Source organism: Zootermopsis nevadensis, unplaced genomic scaffold (genome assembly GCF_977971745.1).
Source record: "Zootermopsis nevadensis isolate Lab colony 2312 unplaced genomic scaffold, Znev_1.0 Znev_ptg000024l, whole genome shotgun sequence".
NCBI lineage: Eukaryota > Metazoa > Arthropoda > Insecta > Blattodea > Termopsidae > Zootermopsis > Zootermopsis nevadensis.
Window position 1 is genome coordinate 5,536,620 of NW_028259156.1, and position 17,179 is coordinate 5,553,798.

Genomic DNA, 17,179 nt, shown 5'->3' on the forward strand with positions numbered 1-17,179 from the left:
GTTACCCAAATTTACTAGCAAAAGTTTTTAAAGAATTTTATATAATCACCGGTTATTTACACTTTACAGTAAATAACAATTACCCTAATACATGCATTGCGCCATACATGAAGATATTTTGTGATTGCTACAATTGGGCGAGAGTATTTCTGTGTGGAGCTGGACCATTGCCCCCCTCCCAAAGATGATACATGATCGAAATTGGAGCAGCGGTGGCGTGGCTATGACGAGACTATGAGAAATAAATAACACAGAAGTTTTGAAATACAGTGTCAATTGGTGTGGAAAAGAGAAAAAGGAGTAATAATAATGTACAAATAGCGAAAAATATTTTTATTTGAAGACTTTTATCAATAGGTTATCTAGTTAAAAATAAAAATAAATACATGAAAAGGAACAAGTCTATTTAGATTTAAGGCTTTATATTTAATAGTTTTTAAAATGATATATAAAGTGTTACATTTATGTTAGAATTCAGTGCAGTGCAGTATCTGTTAGAATGAATGTTTAGCGCCTTCAAATTTTTGTTGTGCAGTCGAGCAAAATATATAAATGAATTGAATTGAATTGAAAATATATTAAACTAAGCCACTTGCTGGTTTGAATGTTTAAAGAATTTGTAGAAACATTGTAATGGGGTACAGTCAAGTTTAAAAACGATTATATATGATGACATATAACGCGAAGGAAAGAAAATTAAGAATAAAGGGAGGGGTGAAGTCCTGCTGTAGTTAGAAGAGCCTTTGAAATTGTACTCCGTACAGGAATACACAAAATATCGTCATGCGTTCTTTTCAGCCTACATTTAGAAAGAGGTATTAAATCCCAATTGTGTGGAGTGGCACAACTTTCATCCAGATACATCCAGTGGTTCTTGGGTTGAATTGATTGGACTGACGGACAGATATAACCAACTGATAATGCACTCTGCGCAAAGAACGCGTAATAAACAAATGTTGTGTGGGACTGCATAACATAAGGAATTCGAAGACACTGGACATTCACTCTGTATAATTCAACAAAACATTTGTACACAAAATGTGCCCAAAGATGGCTGTCTTCGTGGTTGTTGCACTGTGTAGTCTGGTGGAAGCTTGCCTATGTTTCAGGGGTACTTGACTGTCTCCAGCATCAGGGCAAGGACCTCTGAAACGTCGGTAAACGTTTACCAGACTACACGGCACAACAACCCCGAAGACGGCCATCTTCAGATTCTCAGATCCTACAAAGTTAATCCTAAATGAGTAAAAATAGAAATAAAGGTAAAACTCAAACGATAAAAAAGGAAAGAACGTTTTTGAGTAATTATACATACAACATGTAAGGACATCATATTCATTCACGTCAAGGAACAAACATATTTTATTACATGCTCAGACTACATTTACAAAACGCGAAAGATGGAACCATTATGAACAATTATCACGCCTTCCATACAGGGCCACTTTAAGGCAGTGGTGAGGCTATGGAAAAACATGATCTTGGGGTCCACTGTCCCATTTCCTAAAAAGAGGGAGGATTCACAACAAATTCACGCTACTGAGATATTCAAAAATCTTAATCCGAAAAATGTATTTATATTAACAAAAACTGAATTTACAGGAAAGAGTAAAAATAAATAATCTAAAAATTATCCCGGTTTAAATTTTATACATTCAAGCTGAAGTGTGAAATACAAAGATTACCCACGGATAAAGAAACGTTTTGAACGTCCTTTGTGTTTCAACATCCCAAATAGGTGAATCCAAAGAACAAGTGAACTATCTTTTTAATATGTGTGCAACTCTGATAGCGCTCCCCGCTCCAAATAGCAGAATCGGATAAAATTTTGCCTTAAGAATGCTAGTATCATCAGACTTACTTCTGACACGACAAAAAAAAAAATTCTGGAGAAATTTGGAAAAACTTTGGACAAGTTTAAGAACGCGGTACCATCGGTCGGGCAGAGGGGGCCCATAAAATTAAAGGGCCGTGGGCAGCTGCCCAATTTTCCCACTGGTTAAAGTGGCCCTGATTACATAGTTTTGAAAAGTAAAACGGGAACTGAAAAAGAATTACGCTAATTTAAATAAGATATTTAATTAAATTAAGTAGCATGAAACGAACTCAATAAATACGAACGAGGCAAATGTAAGGAACAAATATTATTAATGAAAGAAAACTAAACAAACTCTATGAACAGAAATTACATACGTTAATACATACATACATGCATACACATTCATACACACATGCATACATACATTAATATATATATACATGAATACATAAATTAACACATACATACAAACGTTCATACATACATACATTAATACATACATACATACATACATACATTCATACAGACTTGCATGCGTAATTACAGGCATACTTACATACATTATTACATACATACATGCATATATAAATTAATACATACGAACGTACATACATACATGCATACATACATTCATACATACCTGCATGCATGCATATATACATACATACATATATTCTTTCATTCATTCATTCATTCATACATAGATACATACACATTACATGCATACATACATAATACATGCATTCATGCATATTACATGCGTAAATACATCATACATGCATTCATACATAATACACGCATACATACATAATACATGCATTCATACATAATACATGCATACATAATACATGCATACATACCTGCATGCATGCATATATACATACATACATTCATATTACATGCATAAATACATCATACACGCATACATACATAATACAAGCATACATACATAATACATGCATTCATACATAATACATGCATTCATACATAATACATGCATGCATACATATTACATGCATACATACATAATTCATGCATACATACAAGATACATGTATAATACATCATACATGCATTCATACATAATACACGCATACATACATATTACATGTATACATGCATGCTTGCACACACACACACACACAGGGAATACACAAATTACAAGACCTACTTCTGAATTTGTAAACAAATTAAATAACGAAGGGAGAAGAAGAATTTAACTCCCCCAATATTTCAGAGAGGAACAAATTTCAATAAAAAACAAAGCCAATGAAATAGTATTTATAACATTGTAGGAGGAAATAAAGATATGAGAGGGGGAAATGAATGGTTCTCTAAATCTAAATATGATCTAACAAATTGAAGGCGTAGTGCAAAAACACGACAAGGCACACTTTTATCGAAAAGGAATTTTCCATGTATCTCTTTTACATGTGTCGCTAAGTGGCAGAAATTTCTGAAGAATCACTTTGATGGATCGGTTCTGAATAGCCGAGCAGCTGAAGTCATGTCAACAAATTTGTCAGTGATTTACGAAGACGTGTGTATAAGAAGATTGTTTGAATTCGGAGATTTGAATTGTGTTCCGCCTGCAAATAGGAGCTTCCCAATAACATTAATTGCTGATGGGTCAATGGTAAATTACGAAGGTGAAGTGACGAAGCTATTTTTACAGACACAAGAGAAATTCACGTTTTGGTTCTGCAAAATAAGGGCATTTCTGTTGTACATGAGACAATGTGATAAGCCACGACAATTTTCAAATTGTAACACTAACTTATCTTTGACATCTTGAAATTGTAGTTATTCTTATACCGCTGGTAAATATATATGAAATTAAATATATTATATGTAATGTTTGCGTTATTTAGTAGAATATTGTTTTATAGGATTTAACAAAATGTAAACAAAGCCCCGAGTAAACTTGGATGTTCTGTCTGGTAATGTTTGTGCAGTAAACCCTTCATTATAATGATAACAAACATACGACCAATGTACCAATTTTACAATTATGGCACTTTCATGTTACATACAGTATGTCCCAAAAGTACCTCAACCCGAGGATTACTTATTAAATAATGTGTTAGTGTCGGAAGGAATGCAAGAAGCGTGAAGTGTTGTTATTACTCAAAATTATTTGCGAACGCAGTCGTATGAAGAAGATAAACTGGAATATTACGTGTGGCTTCGTAATGATGCGGGCAACCACTTTTTAGCTCGTGAACCGTTTTCGCGATACTAAAGACAAAAGACGCATGGGATGAGCCAAAAAAGTGCAGGACAATTTAAACTCTTTTTTTTTTTTGTAATGACGAACTTCGGTTTGCGGGACTTGTGGGACACCGTGTAAGTGATATTGATCTGATACATTATTTTGGTTAAATGAGATGCTTTGTCCAAAATTATGCTTATTTCTTCTGTAAAACACGTCATCAAGAATGTCAGAGGGATTCAGGAGGGTTTAAAATGAAATGGTCTGCACCAGGTACTTGCCAATGCTGATGATGTCAATTTGCTGGGGGATGTTGTGTGGGTACCATAACCAAGAACACAGAAAGTGTCCTAGAGGCTAGCAAGGACATAAGTCTAAAGGTAAATGTAGACAAAACTAAATACATGGTCGTAGTACATCAGTAGCAATGGCGGAACATAATTAAAAGTTACACGTCATTTGAAAATGTAAGTATCTGGGAACAACAATAACAAATAGAAATGAGGTCCATGAAGAAGTTAAGAGTAGAATACATTCGGGGAACGCTTGAATTTATCGAGTTCAAAAATTTTGCCTGTTGTCTTGTATGGTTGTGAAACATGGTCTCTTACCTTGAAGGAAGAACGTAGATTACAAATGTTTGAAAACGGTGTTGAGGAGGATATTTCGACCTAGGAGGGATACAGTAAGTGGGGAATTTAGGATATTTTATAAACAGGAGCTGCGTGAGATGTACGAGTCACCTAGCATAATAAGGCTAGTGAAATCTACGAAGGTCCGATGGGCTGGATATGCAGCACGAATGGGGGAGGCAAGTGGTGAATCCAGAGTTTTTGTGTGAAATCCTTCTGGAAAACGATTACTGAGCAGACCAAGAGGGGATGGGAGAGTAATATCAAGGTGATCTTATAGAGGCAATTCTCAAGACTAAGAATGGGGTCAGCCTGTCTCTTTGTACGGACAACGACGAAGAATTGTTCCTCGGTTGACCACAAGATTTGCTTTCGGCATATCTTTTGTTTCCCTTAGCAATCTGCACCGGGGTTGGATGACGTAATGGAGAGAAAAATTATACGTTTTATTCGGAGCAATGAAACAGTCGGAACTGCAGACAGCTGACTGGCGGACGAGATTTAAAATGTAAACGGAAATTTTTATTATGCCCTGACTGTCCTAATTGAAGGGAATCAAGAGTGCACAACACTATCATATAAATAATTATGTTATTGTTATATTTTCATGAGGTTGGAGGACGACTTAGGCAAATAACGACAGCTGAATATATGATTTAAGGAGAACTGAGAAGTATAATTCACAAATAAACTAAGTAAGTGTATGCTGGGGGCCGCAGAGATGAAGACTGCAATTTTTATCTTTAGTCATGAAGGCCGAATATAGACTGAAAAATAAATATCATTAAGATTTAGCTGGGACAATCGCTTACAACGGAGTATACGATAATCTGAATAGAAGTAGAATTTTCGCGAAAGGTCTAATGGAAAGTTATGATAATATATCCCAGCCAGTGGGAGCAACGTAAATAAATCAAAGGAATACTCTTTTTGTTAGAGAAGACGAATCCTAACCTCTGAATATCGATATGACAGACGTTAAATACAATTCCGTATGCAGTTATCAGGTAATGGATTCCAAAAAATTAAGAATTGCATAATTTTTCAAAGAAATTAAACGCCTACAAAGAAACTTATCTTAAATCTGCCAACGTGAAATGACGCGTGGAAATTACATCGGAAGGCTGAGAAAACGAACGGTTTACAGAATTTAATTATTTACTTTTGACGACAATTCGGAAATTGAAAATGAATGTATAAGTAGGCCTTGATGAATGAATTGCGTTTTGAAGTGTTAACAAACGTAGACGTCGAATGCGACAGTCAAATACGAAATTGTGACGTGGATCCTAAATTAGAGAAACGGCCGAAATTTGATACCAGAACACACGAAATTTCTATGACCTCTGCAGAGATTTACAAAATTTGACAACCAAAGGAAGAACTTGAATGTACAGTGGAAGGATCACGATAATCAAGAATAATGGGAGAGAAATGATGCAGATGTAAATTTACCGACAAGAGCTCACTCACAGTTAGGCTGGTTTCTTGTTGCCTATTTCAGGGGAGAGGTGGGGACATATAAATGGAAAAACTGCAACTTGATGGTATTTGGGGAAACACAAGATATGCAGAGTGCAAATTGATCAACAAGCAGTGGATGATGTTCGGTCTTCTGGCCTGAAAAGAAATCTGAATTTCAAGTGTAACTTCGTCGGAGAATGAGCAGTGTTCAATGTTGAAGGTTTCGGTGAAGAGCGAATTTGTCCCTGTCATCCTAATGAAGTGGCTGCTGAAACCTTCCCTGTCCCCTCCCTTCCTAGCCACGTGGTCGCTAGCCCGGGGTAAAGGCGGAATTTCGAAGTTGTTATGAAATATCTAAAACGTATTTATGATGACACAGAGTCAGGGAGTAAGGCTCATTGTGGGAAATACACGACCCTCATAACAAGGATAATCCTGTGACCTGGCGGCTTACTTCTCACAGTAACAGTAAAATAGGCCGTGGCTAGTGATTAAAAGATGATTTAGTGAGATTGGTTATTAAATATTGTGGGGTCGTGGGCAAAGATGGAGGAATGTTAGCGAAAAAGGAACGGGTAAGAAATTTAGTCTTTGGAAACTGTTGCTTGTTGCTAGGTAATGGGCCGAGTGGAGGAACATGCGAGGAGTAGTTCCCCAAGTTAGCTTTTACAGATTATGTGGTGCTCTGACGGAACGGAATTTGCAAATCCAAGCCCAGAGCTACTATAATTTTTTTCTTGATGCTAGGCAGTTGTGGAATGAATTTATATTTCATTTTAAAAAAAGGGTTAGAGAAACAAGTGTGAAGATTTGTATTAAAGGACGGAACTAAATCGAAAAAAGAATGTCTCTCTAAGAGACTCCTTAACTACTTTTTATAGCCCACAGTGCGTAACGTTGAAAAAGTGGAGGAATTGAAAAGCATTGAATTTGGGGGTCAGAAATACTGTAATCATGGACGAAGGAATTTGCCTAGATTAACAGGTAAACATGAAGAAAGTAGCAGTGTTTCCCCCCTTAATTGAATAGGTCGTTGCTTCTGAGTTATTCTAATCATGCCACCACCAGCCACTGCCGTATTAAAAGGAGGCTTCCTAATTTCCCCTGAAGATAACAACGCAAGTGCTTGCCGAAACATCCAGACACCAACATTTCATGACGCTGCTTATTCCAGTAAGCCGAAGTTACACATTGAAAAAGCCAGTTGCTGCTTACTGTAATGGAGAATCAGTGGCTGCGATGTTTCTGCAGGCTGTTTCATTCCACTACAGGAAGCATTGAGGATGATTCTTCTTCGCCGATCTGCTCTGGCTGCATCCACGCATGTTTCTTCACACAATTATTCTCTTCCGTTGGCCTCCGCCGTCTTCAGCACTGAGGACGTGCCTTCTCTTCTGTGGTTTCCTCGGGTTCTGCTGATGCGTTGCTATCTGCAGAACCCGATCTTCTGTGACCACCCCTCGTGCTGGTATCAGAATCCTCAGAATCGTCTCTGGGATCCTCGAGGGGTGATCGGTGTCACATGTAGGGTCTGCAAATGAAAAATTCTTAATCGCATTTTATGTTCATGGGACAATCAACCTTACTCTTAATACATTAACGTGTGAAAATTGTTGTTTTAGCCCACCTCATTATATTTTGTGCTGACAACTGGTTTAATATTCTTTGAAGACTGCGTCTAATATTTTGATGTTTTTTCAATTAAAACTAAAGAACTTTTTTCATAATTCAGCTTTCTCTTTCGTAATGTTAGTACGATTCAGTTTAATGAAGTAAGTGGGACGTGTGTGAGGCAGTGGTGAATACTTTGACCACGTGTGGCGCTGGCGATGGAAGACAGCACGAGATATTTCAGGCAGTGTTATAAACGCGTACAAAGAAACCTTTACTCTGGAAAGGGATACTTGTTCACGAGTATATAAGTTATATTTATATAATATAATATTGTACACAAATTCACAAAACTTGAATTTAATTACGTAACTCGAAAGAATAAATTTTACAAGCAGATGAAGCAGTTATTTGAGTTTAATATCGAGGTCAGAGGCTGAGAGACACAGAGAAAACACAAAGTGCGAAGTTGATTTAATAAACTTGCTCAGTGAGCAGTTGTCTTATGCAGTGGAAGCATTTTTGTGTGCTGGTACTCAGATCAGACATGGGTGTTCTGTACGACGGTATTGTAACATTCTACAGGAGTTCCGTATTAAAATCCTAATTTCTCTGCAGTTTTCTGTTGAATCTCCATACAAAATTTGTTTTAATTCTACTCTGAGCACTACAAACTAGAAGACCGACATCGACACGGACCGAGTTCCACTGTCTGGGCACATGTGATATTTTGCAAGTGTTGGGGAACTGGATGTAAGCAGGTAGCTTACTTCTGAAATTAAATAAGATATCTCACCTGATCCGTGATTGGTGGATTCAGGGATGCAGTCATGTGAGGAAGCCAATGGGGCACTTGACACCGGCGCTGTTGGATACTCAATCTGTTGACACGAAAACAGGAATCAGTTGCTTGTAGTAGTTTGTTCAACATTCGCCCTTTTTAGTGATTCTTTGCAGCAAAACCCAAGTTCGAGGCAACTGTTTTTGCAGTTAGCATTACGCACTCAACAGAACTGCCCCTTTGCACCATTTCAGACTCAATCAGACTTCGATGCCACCTGCTGTTAAGTCGCGCGACTAGAGTCATTTCCAACCTGGAGGCCATTTCACCCTTGTCAGTATGAAAGATGATTTACCGACGAACTCAGAAACCCAGAGTTGCTTCAGTGCGAACACTGCCCAAATACTTAACAACGATCACAAGCGAATTTCAAATAAGAAAATGTAGCAGAAGACAAAAAAGGGACACGTGGGGTAAAACGGCTGTTTTATCGTCATTTTAGCTCCATTTGATTTTTCTTGTTTACGACAATATGTAATATAACTTCGGGTAAGCTGCTCGACATCTGATGAGTGCAGCGCGCCATGATTGTAGGAGGTTCCAGGTTGCCAGATGCGACAGAGATGTTGGTCTTAATTTATTAATCTAACATTTTTAATATTGTTGTGACATTCAAGCGACACAGCAAAAGAACACTTTCTTGCAGAGCCTGAAAATGGTAAATATTATCAGAGCCTACGACTGCTTCTCTAATAATTGATTATTTTCTTGCGTGTGTTGAAAGATGAGTTATAAAATATCATTTATCATGTGAGGCAAAAATAGAGAGGATTTTTACTTAACTTTGTAACTTGCAATGCGTAAATTGTGTAGAATCAGGTACTGAGAAACTAATGTAGGTTAAGTGTTAACACTTACTGTGGTTGCACGCTCCAGGGAGGTCTCGTCCAAGGATGGCGACACAAATGAGAAGTTCTGCAATAGAAATTAGAAAAGTCACAGTTAAGCAAAATTCTTTTTTGTTGGAACGTCTTTATTGCGGCGTACGACAGAACGTTTTTGCTAAAATTAGAGAAAAGAGATCTTTGGCGTTGTACGGGGAGATGAAATCAGGGTGGGGTAGACAGGGTTACACTGGTTGTTGTACGAGGGGGGAGAGGGAGGGATGGGCATGGTTCAGAGCGGGTATTTGGAAGCTGAGAGGGATGAGGGGGGCATGGATGGAAAAATATGCCCTTTATGTGGGGCGACAGAAAGCGAGATTCACATACTATTAAAGTGTACGGAAACCGGGATTTGGAGGGAATAGCTCCTGAGGAACAAGTGGTTCACCGTTGGTGAAGAGTTGGCCTTCAAGAAAATTTTAAGCACTACGAATGACACGGAGGTCAGGGATGTAGGGAAATTTCTGTACAAAGTAAGATGTAAAAGACAGGTCAAAATTAGGAATTTAGAACTGCCACTGGGGTAGAAGGTTCAGGTTAGAAAGCTGTAGAAATTTGCCGGCAAGCGATGTAATGCGTTTGCTTTCTCAAAAAGATAGAACATACGGACAAAATAATGATGTGAGGGATTTTATTACTGACAACACAGCCCTGTTTCTCCAGCACGTCTCCAGGACATCCCCACGAACAAGGCTAGTAATTCTTCAGGGTAAAACCTAACCAGACGTAAAACAAAACAACTTTATCTAACCTAACATAAAAACCTAACCTAAACTAACCCAAATAAACCTAACTGAACGTAAACTAACCCTAAACGCAACCTAATCCAATGTAACTTGTCTCAATCCAAATTAAATGAATCCAAAATAACCGACCCGTATGGGATAAAACCCACCGCCGCTTAAGGACTTTCAAAAGACCATATAGGACTTCACCAGAAATTCTCCATGACAATACAATTTGCGCATAACGTCTCCAGGACTTCTCCGACACTACTGTAGGACTTGTCCAGGATTTCTCCACGACTTCTCCACGATTCTCAAGGACTTTTCCAGGACGTCTCAACGACCACCCGAAGAATACGATGGAAAATCTCCAGGACAACACAACCCACCGTAAAACATATAACGCACCCTTAACTTACTTAACTTAACTGAACCTATCGTAACCGAACCAAACCTAATATATCCTAACCAAACCAAACCAAACCTAACATAACCAAACCAAACCAAACCTAACCAAACCCAACCTAACCCACAACGCTACCTAATACAATGTTACTTATCCCAATCAAACTTAAACGAATCCAAAATAACCGACCCGCATATGTTCAAACCCACCACCGTTTAAGGAATTACAAATAACCTTCCAGGACTTCTCCAGGATTTCTCCAGCACTTCTACAAGACCAAAGAAATTCCGCATAAACTCTCCAGGACATCTCCGGCACTACATTAGGACTTATCCAGGACTTTTCCAGGAATTCTCCCGGACTTCTCCACAGGGCTGTGGAGTCGCAGTCAGTAAAGATGTACCGACTCCGACCTCGATGTAAAATCTTAAAAACAATTTCTATACCGTGTGAGCCTAACTCTTACGGAGATTCAACGACGCGTTGAACCACATGCTGTGGGACTAATGCCTCGTAACTTTGGCTCCGGTACCTTAAGAATACAAACTGCCTACAAGCCTAATTCTCTTACAAGAGTTCACAAATGCAGATGAAAACATTAAATGTGATGAAAAATGATTATAAATAGGACTCCCTTACCTCAAACTTTGTTCAATTGTAGGAGACCACGATGTCCACCGAGAATGATCAATTTAATCAAATCTAAAATGCAGTGAGTGGAGGGCAGATAATCTAAAACGTTTTTAACAGCACAATAATATCTACTCTACGACGCACTTATTCTACAAGCTATTCACAGCTCAGCTCTTTCGGCAGTAACGAAAGCGGATTGTTGACGGCGACAATTAAACACAACAATGCCGAGTAAACAGATGACATAACAGTTAGTTTCTTTGGTAACATGCCGAGTAAACAAACAACTAATAGTTAGCTTCTTAGGTAACGTAACAAGAGTTCATATAAAAGCTGACCATTGTTGTCGATCGATATTTACACATTCTCCAGGACAACCCAACAAATCGTAAAACAACAACCTTATATAACGCAACCTTAACTTACCCAACTTAACTGAACCTATCCTAACCTAACCAAACAAACCTAACCTAACCTAACCTAACCTAACCAAACCAAACCAAACTTAACCCATAACGCTACCTAATACAATTTAACTTATCCCAATCAAACTTAAATGAATCCAAAATAACCGACCCTCATAGGATCAAACCCACCACCGCTTAAGGAATTCCAAACAACCTTCCAGGCCTTCTCCAGGATTTCTCCCTCACTTCTACAAGACCAAAGAAATTCCACGTAACCTCTTCAGGACATCTCCGGCACTACTTTAGGACTTATCCAGGATTTATCCAGGACTTTTCCAGGAATTCTCCCGGACTTCTCCACAGGGCTGTGGAGTTGCAGTCAGTAAAGATGTACCGACTCCGACCTCGATGTAAAATCTTAAAAACAATTTCTGTACCGTGTGAGCCTAACTCTTACGGAGATTCAACGACGCGTTGGGCCACATGCTGTGGGACTAATGCCTCGTAACTTTGGCTCCGGTACCTTAAGAATACAAACTGCCTACAAGCCTAATTCTCTTACAAGAGTTCACAAATGCAGATGAAAACATTAAATGTGATAAACAATAATTATAAATAGGACTCCCTTACCTCAAACTTTGGTCAATTGTAGGAGACCACGATGTCCACCGAGAATGATCAATTTAATCAAATCTAAAATGCAGTGAGTGGAGGGCAGATATTCTAAAACGTTTTTAACAGCACAATAATATCTACTCTACGACGCACTTCTTCTACAAGCGATTCACAGCTCAGCTCTTTCTGCAATAACGAAAGCGGATTGTTGACGGCGACAATTAAACACAACAATGCCGAGTAAACAGATGACATAACAGTTAGTTTCTTTGGTAACATGCCGAGTAAACAAACAACTAATAGTTATTTTCTTAGGTAACGTAACAAGAGTTCATATAAAAGCTGACCATTATTGTTGATCCATATTTACACATTGTTGATATGGATCTTAGACATCTTAGTTACGCTTTTTTGCCGAATGACTTCCGTATAGACGTAGTTTTTTTATTTAGTGTTCTGTCTGACGACAGGTCCATATGAACAGGATCCTTCCATCCTTTTCTCGGACTGGGATCTGTTCATGTACGTTCTTGGCAGATGATCCAGAAGTGGTTTGCCATTGCCTTCTTCTGTGTGTGAATGGCGTAATTGTTGGGATGCCACGGAAGCCCCCGGAGGAAAACTCCGTGTTGCCTAGACCACGGCCTTGCCCAACACAAGTTATGAATTCGGGCACCGCCGGGAATCGAACCCGAGACCCCAGGATTACAAGGCCAGCGTTCTAACCGCTAGAGTAGAAGAGAAACTGTGTTAATTCCTTAGGTACTTGATGGGAGAAACATGCAGAAACTTGTCATATGTAATGAACTAAGTTAAGTCGAAAAATGTATTGATAAGGAAACAGGAGAAATACCATACCCATCCACCTATAGGAAGGCGGAACATAGGAAGACCGTTTTAACTTCCAAGTCTCAAGACAAACTAAGAGAGACAGTCATCCTGAGAGAAGCATCGTTTGCATTTATGGTCTCAGATATCACAGCAAGATGCTGATAGTGTGAAGACTTACAAACATAATTACGTCTTAACATGACGTTCAATGTTCTGAGTGTCGAAAGAAATCGGAATCGCTGACACGCGTAATGTTTTTTTCAATGCTTTTGATTTGGACGATGCCTGCAGAGTGCGGAAAGTCCTATTTCTCGCCTGAAGAATGAATTGTCAGTCAGTTGGCCCAGCAGATCCGATTTGCTACCTTTAAACTTCAGTTCCTGAAATTTCTCTCTTCATTTTCTGCGTTTGCTGAGCCACTCATACTTAATTTACTTTCGTGCAAGGAACGTGTCGCTGGTGAGGAGTGATGGGACATGGCGGTTCCATACCACCAGCTCCACAGCCAATTGAAATGAGGAAAATGTATTCTGTAAGTGGGTGGCTTACGGCTGCATTTGAATGTGAACATTCTCGCTTCAAGCCTGAACGCGTTAGAAGTCAAATGTGTTTTCCAATGGTAAGAGAGAGACTCATAATTTATTACCGACTCTCCCGTTGTTGTCATGAAATTCCCACTAGGCACCATCCTCAGCCACTTATTTCCCGAACATCTATTTTAACCTTCGATGTTCCACTACCATCCACTGGTCAGTCTCCTAAGTGAAGCCTTTACATGATTCTTCCAGCTGAACTTTTGTTTCATTAAAGCCTGTTCATTTAACTTTCCAGTGGGACAGGAAATACCTCGTGTAGGTACGATCTGAAGTGTCCGTCACCAAATTGCACGCTTTAAGGTCACAGGAAAATCGTGCAACGTTGCAACATGAGCAGCGGAGCTCAGGAGAGTGAAGACAGCTCAGAACTCGCAACACAGCAGTTAAAATCTTTTCCGTGGCCCTAAATCGTACCATTTGGTACCGGTTGCTACGGGACACATCTTCGCGAAATCTCCCCAACCTGCACACTCTGTTCAGCGTTACAAAAGGCCTCCACCTGATAACTACCTTTTGTGTTTACTGTGTTGGCCGCTAATCGCGAGGTAAATTGACGTGAAATCTTTATTCACGATTTAGAAATTTCAGTGCTACAAACGGCGTATCAAATTGAAATCGACCTCTCGTACCCTGGCATTTAATTGAAACCGCTTCGACCATTTATCGACATACGACTATGGCCTTTATACAAAGGTATAGAGAAGAATACAGACACGAAGCATTGAAGGAAGACCCCCCCACCCAGTTTTTGGTGTCATTAATACAAAACGGACTGTAGGATTCTCGTAAACGTCGGTTTGCATGCCTTGAATAAGACGCAGGAGGAGGCTAGTAAAGATTTCCCAGGATTGTCATTCAACAGGTTCGTACTTGTAAGAACATCAAATGTGCTTCTTTAAATTCCATGTAATGAGCTTGGAGAGCGAAAGATAATTATCAGACTGAAGGAAAATATTTATTTGTAGGCTGCTGTATAAATGTAACCGCAGGCGGATGGACCAGCCAGAAAAGTGTCTACGCTGGGGGTGGACGTAGCAGGACCCGAGCCTATAAACGAACCTCAGACCTCCCGAATTCAATGCTGTAGTGCTGTGACGGCATGCGGCGATATTTGAGAGCAGATAGTCAGACCGGAACAGGCGAAGTTGCCTCATCCGAAACGAGGCTTATATTTTCCGGTTTTACTGAATTTTATGACCTCTGAGGATAAAATCTTTCATCTGTATTGTGAGCATAAATTGGTTCAGACTTTTGTATGTACCAGCACCATGGGCCGACTTGTTTTCGAGAAGCTGATAGTCGCTTATCTCGCAAACCATTTTCCCCATTTCATCGAAACCGATTACTTACTGCTGTCTCCACAAGATCCCGCCACTGGACCTTACCATGAGCCAGATTAATCCAGGCCACACCCAACCACCCTATTTATTCAGGTTCCATTTTCCCCACCTGTTAGTAGGTCTTCCAAGATCAGTATATATTTCCGAATTAGTCTGCAGAGTTGAATGACTCGTGTAGTTAAGTTCCATAGTTGGTATAGCTGAATGATCCCCGCGTTAGCACGCCATCCGTCGCCCTGTGAGGCTGACTGACTGACTGACTGACTGACTGACTGACTGACAGACTGACAGGCTGGTTGACTGGCTGACTGACTGACTGACTGACTGACTGGCTGACTGACTGACTAGCCTGCTGACTGACTGGCTGGCTGACTGACTGACTGACTGACTGGCTGACTGACTGACTGACTGACTAGCCTGCTGACTGACTGGCTGACTGACTGACTGACTGGCTGACTGGCTGACTGACTGACTGACTAGCCTGCTGACTGACTGGCTGACTGACTGACTGACTGACTGACTGGCTGACTGGCAGTCTCACTGTGGGAACTACCGCAGTCAGCGTACGAGATAAATGCAGTCTCGTCGAGGCAAAAGTGTTTCTCGCGGTGAACCTAATTTATTGAAGACTTATTGATTCTTGCTATATATATAACGACGCTGTTCTAGTTGAGGGGGTTATGCAACTTGGTTCTTTAACCTCTTCTGCCAACTCCCGTTCTGTCCTGTAAATAATGCAACAGGATACAGGGATTTATACTGCAATGCAGTGCCTGGATTCTGAGGCGTTTGGCCCCCTTTAGGATTCTTTTTCTGACACCTACAACACGAAGAACAATATTTTAGTGAAAGAAGTATGTGTGTGAATTGGTAAAATGGATAAGCGTCTGAGCACTTACACACTTAAAGTCGGAGTAGTCACAGTGGATCACAAATTTATTGTCTCGGTGCTATCGAAACCAAATTTTGAAAGAATTAGGTTGATTGTCTTGGTGGTTCTTGTCTGTCCATCCGCACGCAGTAACTAGAGAATCAGCTAGCGTGTTTTCTTATCAATTGATAACACAGGAGTTTAGGTGACATTTGTCGGCACACGCCAGGTCTGGTTAAAATATTGCTTTAACGTAGTCTTCCACATGTACATATTCAATGTAAGTCGATGGAGGTGTGTGTACGAAATCTGAAAGAAAATGCTTCAAAGAAAAGTTGTCGAAAGAGAGACGTGTTGTGCGTTTATTTTACTTTTCCTGGTTTTAAAGACAATTTAACTGCGCTAGCTGTTATGACGTCACATCTGTTCGCTCAATAATTTTTGGACAGATTTTGATCTGGTTTTGTAAAAAAATTTCGATTCAGTGTCAGAGCTAACGATGAGCGCACGATTGCGACCCGCGTTGTTGCAATCAGTACACGAACCATCGCAGTCTACGAGGTTTTATTTCCTCAAAGTTCGTAGGAGACGGCCCTGTGGGAATACGAGCAGACGGAACAAACCATTTCTCGTGTAATTTGTAGAAAGTGCCGACAGATTATGAACGAAGTTTGTGTGATTCTTTATTGCGAGCGTTGGAAGTTCATTGCCAGTTTGTCGGCGGCGACCGCTAACTGTTTATTCCGGACTCGTCTTGCCGGGACTTTGTCTTGTTTAAGCTGGACGTCCAAGTTGACAGCCAATTAGCCGGGTCAACAGACGAGCGGGATAGCACGCTCCTCCGTGAGGGGACAATCAGGACATTGATATTGCGCGTCGCGTCATCAAATGAAATTCGAACACAAGTTTTCTTAGTACTGGCCTTATTTATTGCAGTCTCAGGTCACGACACTTACGAAGCAACTACGGAGTGATGCTGGCAAAGACAAAGTTTGACAGCGAAAGCTCAAAACTTGGAATCTGTAACAACGATAAACTAATGATAGAGCACGCAAACACCTTCGGGCACGGAGAACGAAAGCTCGTGACCGTTTCTCCCCGAATCCTGCCCGATCCACAGTTCTCTTGTTAGACGCTGTGTAAGAAATAGGTTACTAATCGGATGTGCGATGGCTGAAAGCCTCCTCGTGCCTGGACCACAGAACAGCGAATAAACGAGATTGGCTCAAGGTTGACCTGGACTTTTTTAAAATTATGTCTGCACCAGAATGACGAAATACTCTTCAAGGAAGA

General features: G+C 39.9%; 1 protein-coding gene and 1 long non-coding RNA gene across 3 annotated transcripts in view; one reads left to right on the top strand and one right to left on the bottom strand.

The window, feature by feature from the left end:
* LOC147872697 (eukaryotic translation initiation factor 4 gamma 3-like) overlaps positions 1-17,179 on the top strand; it is a 116,005-nt gene that overhangs the window by 48,011 nt on the left and 50,815 nt on the right. The gene's annotated exons all lie outside the window — the stretch shown is intronic.
* LOC147872700 (uncharacterized) lies at positions 1,322-12,451 on the bottom strand. 2 transcript variants are annotated; one of them, XR_015536856.1, is made up of 4 exons: positions 12,264-12,451; positions 9,437-9,493; positions 8,534-8,618; positions 1,322-7,657 (listed from the first exon to the last, which is right to left on the bottom strand). It is a non-coding gene; the product is annotated as an uncharacterized LOC147872700 (long non-coding RNA). The 2 variants fall into 2 exon arrangements; XR_015536857.1 differs by lacking the exon at positions 12,264-12,451 and adding an exon at positions 11,233-11,417.